Genomic DNA, 8459 nt, shown 5'->3' with positions numbered 1-8459 from the left:
TTGATGTAGAAGCCCTCCGTGATCAATGCCCACTCTGGCAGAGCGCCAAAAAAGGCCCCAAGATGGGTTCTAACTGGTACAGAAGCTTGCGGTGGTGGAATTAGGTTTTCGTGGTGCCCTCTGATGTTTTCAGGGTACGTAGGTATATATTAGGAGGAAGAAGTAGGTCGGTGGAGCCACGAGGGGCCCACGAGGGTGGAGGGTGCGCCCCCTGCCTCGTGGCTTCCTCGTTGGTTGCTTGACGTCCACTCCAAGTCCTTTGGATCACGTTTGTTCCAAAAATCACACTCCCGAAGGTTTCGTTCCGTTTGGACTCCGTTTGATATTCTTTTTCTGTGAAACACTGAAATAGGCAAAAAAACAACAATTTGGGCTTGGCCTCCGGTTAATAGGTTAGTCCCAAAAATAATATAAAAGTGTATAAATAAGCCCATTAAACATCCAAAACAGAATATATAATAGCATGGAACAATCAAAAATTATAGATACATTGGAGACGTATCAAGCATCCCCAAGCTTAATTCCTGCTCATCCTCGAGTTGGTAAATGATAAAAACAGAATTTTTTATGTGGAATGCTTCCTAACATATTTCTCAATGTAATTTTCTTTATTGTGGAATGAATCTTCAAATCCGAAAGATTCAATATAAAAGTTTAATATTGACATAAAAATAATAATACTTCAAGCATACTAACTAAGCAATCATGTCTTCTCAAAATAACATGGCCAAAGAAAGTTATCCCTACAAAATCATATAGTCTAGCTATTGTCGGTGTCAAAACCGGCGGATCTCGGGTAGGGGGTCCCAAACTGTGCGTCTAGGATCGATGGTAACAGGAGACAGGGGACGCGATGTTTACCCAGGTTTGGGCCCCCTCTATAGAGGTAATACCCTACTTCCTGCTTGATTGATCTTGATGAGTATGAGTATTACACTACTGGAAACAGGGAATTTGCCATCAGCCAGCTCTTTGCCATCTGCCAGCTGATGGCAAAGAACGTCTTTGCCATCTTCTTATAAAAAACAGATGGCAAAGAACTGACAGACGGCAAAGAACATGGTTGCCATCAGCCAATTCTTTGCCATCTGCTAGTGGATGGCAAATAATCTTTGCCATCTGCCAGCAGATGGCAAAGAGGTTGGCAAATCCTATGGCCGTCAAGCATGTAATGGCGTACCAGCCCCACCTCTTTGCCATCTGCCAGCAGACGGCAAAGATTCTTTGCCATCTGCTGGCAGATGGCAAAGAGATGGGGTTATTCTTTTCCAGGTAAAAAAAACTGTGGGGTTATCCCCTCCCTCTCTCCCCACCCATCCAGGTAAAAAAAAGATGTTCGCATCTCATCCACACACCACCACCTACCTCCTCCCTCTCCGCCTCCTGCGCCCCTTCCTCCCACCCCTATCCCCATCCCGCTTTGCCTTCCCCCACCACCCCGACCTCCTCGACCTCTACCTCCCCGCCGACCCCTTCTTCGTCCCGGCCCCCATCCCCTCCCCACACGCCTTCCTCCTGCACGACCTCACCGACCGCGTCGCCGTGCTCAAGCTCGCGGCCCACACGGCCGCCCCGCAACCGGCGCGCCGCAAGTACACCTATGCGGCCACGGAGCCCGGCGGCCGGAAGGTCAAGTGGACGGCGGAGGAGAAGCCGCGCGGCGGAGGCCGGGCGCTCAAGTGGGAGGCGGAGCTCGCCTCCCCCAATGACGATGGATTCGACCGCAAGTGGAGGTGGGAGGCCAAGTCCAAGGGCGGCGCCGGAGGCAAGACCAAGACCAAGTGGGGCACCGAGATCAAGGGCAAAGGCTCGCTCGAGCCATGGTCGCGTTCCTACACCTGGGAGGAGGACTTCACCGCCTCCGACAACGACGAGGATGAGCTGGAGGTCGAGGAGCGCAGGCCGGAGAAGCCCAAGAAGATCAAGGCCGCCGCCAAGGACAAGGAGGTTGACAAGAAGAAGAAGAAGCCGGCGAGGACGTGCGTCTAGATCGAGGAGATCTCCGAGGACAACACCGCCGGCTGCGACGCCATCCGCAAGGTACGGTACTCAGCACAAAAGATGAGATTTTTGCGGGGGTTTGGGTTCTGTGGCCCGATCTGAACGAAATGTGTGATTTCCAGTAGAATTTCCAATAGAACCAAGTTACCTCTCGCTGGATTTGAGAGAAAATTTGGAATTTTAGAGGATGCTAGTGTCCACACTCTAGATCTATGCTTAGTACTGGCTACAGATTGACTGAACTCTTCTCTGAATGATATCAGCTTGAGGATTCTGCTCCCTTGCAATGCACTACTATCATATGTGTACTGACTGCCTGACATTTGTCTCTCTTTCTGATGATGCAGGCCTTTGCCATGGGGAACGGCAAGGGGAAGGCCAAGGAGCTGTCGCCGCAGGATGCCGCGCTGCTCATCCAGATGAACTACAGGGCGCACCTCGCCCACCGCTCCCAGGTGCTCAGCTGCCTGCGCGATCTCGCCGTCGCCAAGGCCAAGCTCAAGGAGCCCCGATCCCTCTTCTACAACCTCTCCTACAGGCGCCGCCTCTCGCACGACCACGAGGAGCGCCAGAGGTTCTCCGTGAAGATCATTGTCCTGCTCCTCACTGTCGAAGCGCTCGAGGTGAGCTCCGTCACGGCCTGTTTACGATTGCCGATTGCTGATTTCTGATTGCCATTGCTGTGCTGTGGATTTGAAATTCAGTTACTGCATACAGTGGTTAACACTACTAGTCGTCAAACCCGTGCGATGCACGGGCTAGTCTTTCTACTATATTTTACCATAAGAATTGGATTTTTTGGGCATTTAATCCATATATAGCAATAAGTGATGTCCTAACCAACAGATCCTAAGAATGAACCTTTTCTAAATTATGATTTTCTAGTGCAACGTGTACGCTACTCACCAACAGGTCAAATGGAAAGCACTTTATTCTCTGCATCATATACTCACGCCGGTGTAAAGAACCAAAGGGTTCATAGTTCACATATATAGACTATGTAGAGGAATCATCTTCCTCAACAAATTCTTTGAGAGTTTGACCTATGTCTCTCTCACCGTAAGAATATCAAAAAAATAATCTTTTAGAGCACGTGCCTCGGGGAAAGTGAAAAATGAATACTGAAACTGGTTTTGTCACATGCATTATGTTTGGTTTAATTTAAAAGTATACAATTCAGATCAATCTGGATATTTTCTGCATGCATTACGTAGTACAGGGCCAGGTAGTAAGCATTCCGATCAACAAAAAATGTCGTAAGATAGATAATTTGAACGTACGGACCTTATACAAATAGTAGGTATGAAAGAAAAGAGAGAGACAACATAGTGGTAGAACATGGATAGAGCAGATTTGGAGAAGTGCGATGATCATCTCGTATTACCTTTCCTCCTATAGTCCCCTTCAGAACAAAAATAATTACAGTATATGTGCTAAGTTAATCCATAAAAAAGGTAAAACAAAAAGAACTATACAAAAGCGAGATTCAGGTATTGCTTTTGAAAAATCTTTAAGCAATGCAACTTACAAAAACAACCATATATTTATCATTGATATTGTTAGTAAAAATTTATCATATATTTCAAAGTTCTCATAGCATCACTGCAAGATGCGAAACCATTTGTAGACATCTTATTATTTATCAAAAGCACGATTTCTTTTTTGCAGGAATTCTATGCTATTTAGTTTCATAACGTTTTGTAATATGAAACTGCCAAAATAAAACTTAGGCGCCACAAATTGGGAAAATCTCAATATTTTTATTTACAATATATTGTTGCTTATTAACCTCAATCAGCCAAAACAGGTACCAGTGAAACACATCCTTATTAAATAGGCATATGATGTGTAATTTCATAAGCTTCTCTAAATATGAAACCGCCGAAATAGGATAACCAAGAAAAACTCGTATAGCTCAGAAAGAACGGGCTGCTAATTGCACACCTCGCCCATCTCATATTCACATATATATGGACTACACAGATACATCATTAATGATATTACAATCAGGTTACAAAAGAACTACTATGTACAGAAGATATCCTACCATCTATATGAGGCTTGGCGTGGACGTCAAGATGAGTGGCAGCTGATGCGGAATTATTAGAAGAGCAGTCGATGCAGCTGGTCATACTCTCACTCAGTATTTCTATGTATCAACATTATGTTGCTAATTATCCCCAATCTGCAGTCAATAGGTATCAGATGAACACTTGCTTATTTATAGAGCTGCAGGTAGCAAGAGCAGTCGATGCAGCTGGTCATGCTCTATTTAACCTGTAGTTGTCAGAAAAAAATAGTTGTTGTCACATGTGATTCACAGAAAGTTACTGGACATATTTTGTCGGTGCAAAAATTGAATTTGGAGTAGCTTGACCAGCTCGATGTTGACAACTGAAAGGATGCTCCTTCTTGTGATGTTGCTTGTCTAGACACCAGGTTTAATTTATAAGCTCACCAGATCTGACCTGATGATCTCGATTAGATATCCATATGTTGTAGGTGAAAATATTCGGGATTTAATCCTTGGAAAGCAGAACACTATCACATGATAGTATAGAAAACAAATTGAACCCGATCCAAAGTCATGGTAGATTCAAGGGAAGAAAGAAATTCAGAACAAAAGATTATGAGAAAACGAACCTCATCTAGATGAGAAAACAAACCTTAACAAAACAATTGTGATGCAATACACTCCTTGAGCACATCGGATCGATGCCCGAACTTGCTTGCACAATTTGAGAGCAACATGAATTGTTCATGGGGCTAAGGAGACCATGGAGATTACATGGCCCGTTGTTGCTTCAGGTTGTTTTCTTAAAGGAGAGAGAAAGAGACGTGGAGAAGGTAGATACTTTTGGGGTGTCCTTGGCTTGTACGTGAAAGGACTGTGACCCTTATCTCTTTCGGCTTCTTCTCCTTTTAAGCGCTTTTGTATATCCTTTCATGTTTTTTTCTAACTTATCTTCATGATTGTTGATAGGGAGTATCTCACTCGGCTTCTATTTCTTCTACAGCCGTGAAAACTGCGAGTCTTCTAAAAAAAGATAGTTTGTTATTTGTGGGCCGTTCAAGAAGTTTTTTCTGGCTGATTTTTTCTTGGTCAAGATTTCAGCCAAGGATTACATGGATTAGATAGAACGGCTCTTATTTTCTGATTAATGTGTAATTTGTTGGGAGTCTATATATAATTAGTATAGCTATAGATAGATACATATAGATAGATAGATAGATAGATAGATAGATGTATACAAAATTACAAATAAAATACAGTATATTATGTTCTCTCTATCATAGTCATATCAGGTATACTGAATAGTGTACATTAAATCTTGTTTATATAGCAATATATGTTTCATACTGTCACAGTAATTACAGAAACTATACTCCCCAAAATCAATCCATTGATTGCCATGAGCTTCATAGTATTTCAACCTTATCAGATCAAACTAACACATGGTGTGCTATAGAAAATACTTCTAGATCTGACATAAATAGCTGAGTGGCTAAGTGAATAGCTTACCTGAAGCTGGAGAGACTGATCCCAGTAGCGCACACTCCAAAAGTTGATGCTGGTGACTGCATGCATCTTCTGCCCTTTGTAGCAGCCATTTATCTATAGATGCTGCTAAAATCACATCCCTGGTAATGCTCCTTTCCTCAACTCCACCATAATGTACGGATGGTTATGAATACAGTGGTGCAGACCTCTCTGCATCTAAACTTGAGCACACCTTTTGCATGAAACGTTTTCTAAAATACTCCCCACCATTGACATCAGAATCCATAACGTGTTGGTTCATGATCATCTCCACGTGCCTGCCTCTGCTCAGTCTAGGAGATTCAGAAACAAAGAGCACATGAGAGCATGCTCAACTTCCAATTCCTTTTTTATGTGAACATAATGACCTATACAGTGGTAGTTCGATCAGTGAGAAACTAATAGATGACATGCTCCTTTGCATCAAGTGTTCACCAATTCATTAATAATGGGACCAATTTATTCTGCTGTCCAAAGATGTAAAAAACTGTAACCGGATATATGATATATGGCATCCAAGATTGCAGGTGAGTATATTCGGGAATTAATCCTTGGAGTGAACAACACAATGATAGGACATGATAGAAAACAAATTGAACTCGGACATCATAATAATCTTCACATTTTAGTTGCATCATAATAATCTTCTCCTAGTCTTCTTCTTCTAACTTTCTTCTTTCCCATTTTACAGATTTGCTTAAGATCACGGAAGCTTGGGTTGATGGAGTGCTTGTATTTAGTTTTTGTTTTGACCTTGTAAAACTTGCTACCTATGGATGAAACTGTGTAATATTGATGAAACTATGTATATGTACGGATGAAACTTGCTACTATTGGTAACATGTATTGCATATATGTGTTCATGACTATTGGTAATATGTGTTGAATATGCTATATTGGTCATATAAATATATTTGTGTTTGATTTTCTGTGAAAATGAATTGATATAAGAAAAAACAAAATTAAATGGGGCAATATAGTCACTTTGCCATCAGCTGGCAGATGGCAAAGAGGCCACATGTCATCTACATGTAAAATTTGGGCTGGCCTATTTGGGCTCTTTGCCATCTGCCAGCAGATGGCAGAGCTCTTTGCCATGTGCTGGCAAATGGCAAAGCATGCAGCCTTTGCCATCTGCTGGCACACGGCAAAGAGCCTGCATACTTTGCCATCTGCTGGCAGACGGCAAAGATCCTACAACCTTTGCCATCTGCTGGCAGACGGCAAAGAGCCTGCAACCTTTGCCATCTGCTGGCTGACGGCAAAGTATGCCGTTAGCCTTCTAACGGGGCTAACCCCGTTAAGAGGCTTTGCCATCTGCCAGCTGATGGCAAAGCCACAGGCTCTTTGCCATCAGCCAGCAGACGGCAAAGAAGCCTTTGCCGGCAGGGTTTCAGACAAACTGTTTGCCATCTGCTGGCAGATGGCAAAGCCTTTGCCATCCGCCGACCATGCCTTTGCCATCTGCCATGGCAGATGGAAAAGTGCCAGATTCCAGTAGTGTTACAAGAGTTGATCTACCACGGGATCGTAATGGCTAAACCCTAGAAGTCTAGCCTATATGGGTATGATAATGAGTATATGTGGTGTCCTTTCCGGACTATCCCCTTCGGTTTATATAGACACTGAGGGGATCTAGGGTTTACATGGAGTCGGTTACATAAGAAGGAATCTTCGGTTGCCAAGCTTGCCTTCCACGCCAAGTAGAGTCCAATCCGGACATGGTGCAGTCTTCGGCCTTCATGTCTTCACAGCCCATTAGTCCGGCCCATGGATAACAGGCCGGACGCTCGAGGACCCCTTAGTCCAGGACTCCCTCAGCTATGCTCTATCTTCATCAGACAAAATATTAAATCATGCACAACCCCGCTGACAAGCCAAGCAATTGTTTCATACTTTTGATGTCCTTAAACTTTTTCAACTTTCACGCAACACATGAGCGTGGGCCATGGACATAGCACTATAGGTGGAATAGAATGGTGGTTGTGGAGAAGACAAAAAGGAGAAGATAGTCTCACATCAACTAGGCGTATCAATGGGCTATGGAGATGCCCATCAATAGATATCAATGTGAGTGAGCAGGGATTGCCATGCAATGGATGCACTAGAGTTATAAGTGTATGAAAGCTCAACAAAAAAACTAAGTGGGTGTGCATCCAACTTGCTTGCTCACGAAGACCTAGGGCAATTTGATGAAGCCCATCATTGGAATATACAAGCCAAGTTCTATAATGTAAAATTCCCACTAGTTTATGAAAGTGACAACATAGGAGACTCTCTATCCTGAAGATCATGGTGCTACTTTGAAGCACAAGTGTGGAAAAGGATAGTAACATTGTCCCTTCTCTCTTTTTCTCTCATTTTTTTATTTGGGCCCTCTTTCTTTTTTTAACCTCTTTTTTTCGTCCGGAGTCTCATCCCGACTTGTGGGGGAATCATAGTCTCCATCATCCTTTCCTCACTGGGACAATGCTCTAATAATGATGATCATCACACTTCTTTTTACTTACAACACAACAATTACAACTCAATATGTAGAAAAAAATATGACTCTATGTGAATGCCTCCGGTGGTGTACCGGGGTATGCAATGAATCAAGAGTGACATGTATGAAGAAATTATGAAAGGTGGCTTTGACACAAATACGATGTCAACTACATGATCATGCATGGCAATATGACAATGATGAAGCGTGTCTTAACAAACGGAGCGGTGGAAAGTTGCATGGAAATATATCTCGGAATGGCTATGGAAATGCCATAATAGGTACGTATGGTGGCTGTTTTGAGGAAGGTATATGGTGGGTGTATGATACCAGCAAAAAGTGCGCGGTAATAGAGAGGCTAGCAAATGTGGAAGGGTGAGTGTGCGTATAATCCATGGACTCAACATTAGTCATAAAGAACTCACATACTTA

General features: G+C 43.2%; 1 pseudogene; it reads left to right on the top strand.

Annotated features, from left to right (window-relative positions):
* Positions 1-1129: 1129 nt before the first annotated feature.
* LOC125516802 lies at positions 1130-4155 on the top strand (annotated as a pseudogene).
* Positions 4156-8459: the final 4304 nt, after the last annotated feature.

This window comes from Triticum urartu, chromosome 6 (genome assembly GCF_003073215.2).
Source record: "Triticum urartu cultivar G1812 chromosome 6, Tu2.1, whole genome shotgun sequence".
NCBI classification, from domain to species: Eukaryota; Viridiplantae; Streptophyta; class Magnoliopsida; order Poales; family Poaceae; genus Triticum; species Triticum urartu.
Note: the sequence above shows the minus strand (reverse complement) of the source record. Positions and strands in the feature narration are given on the sequence as shown.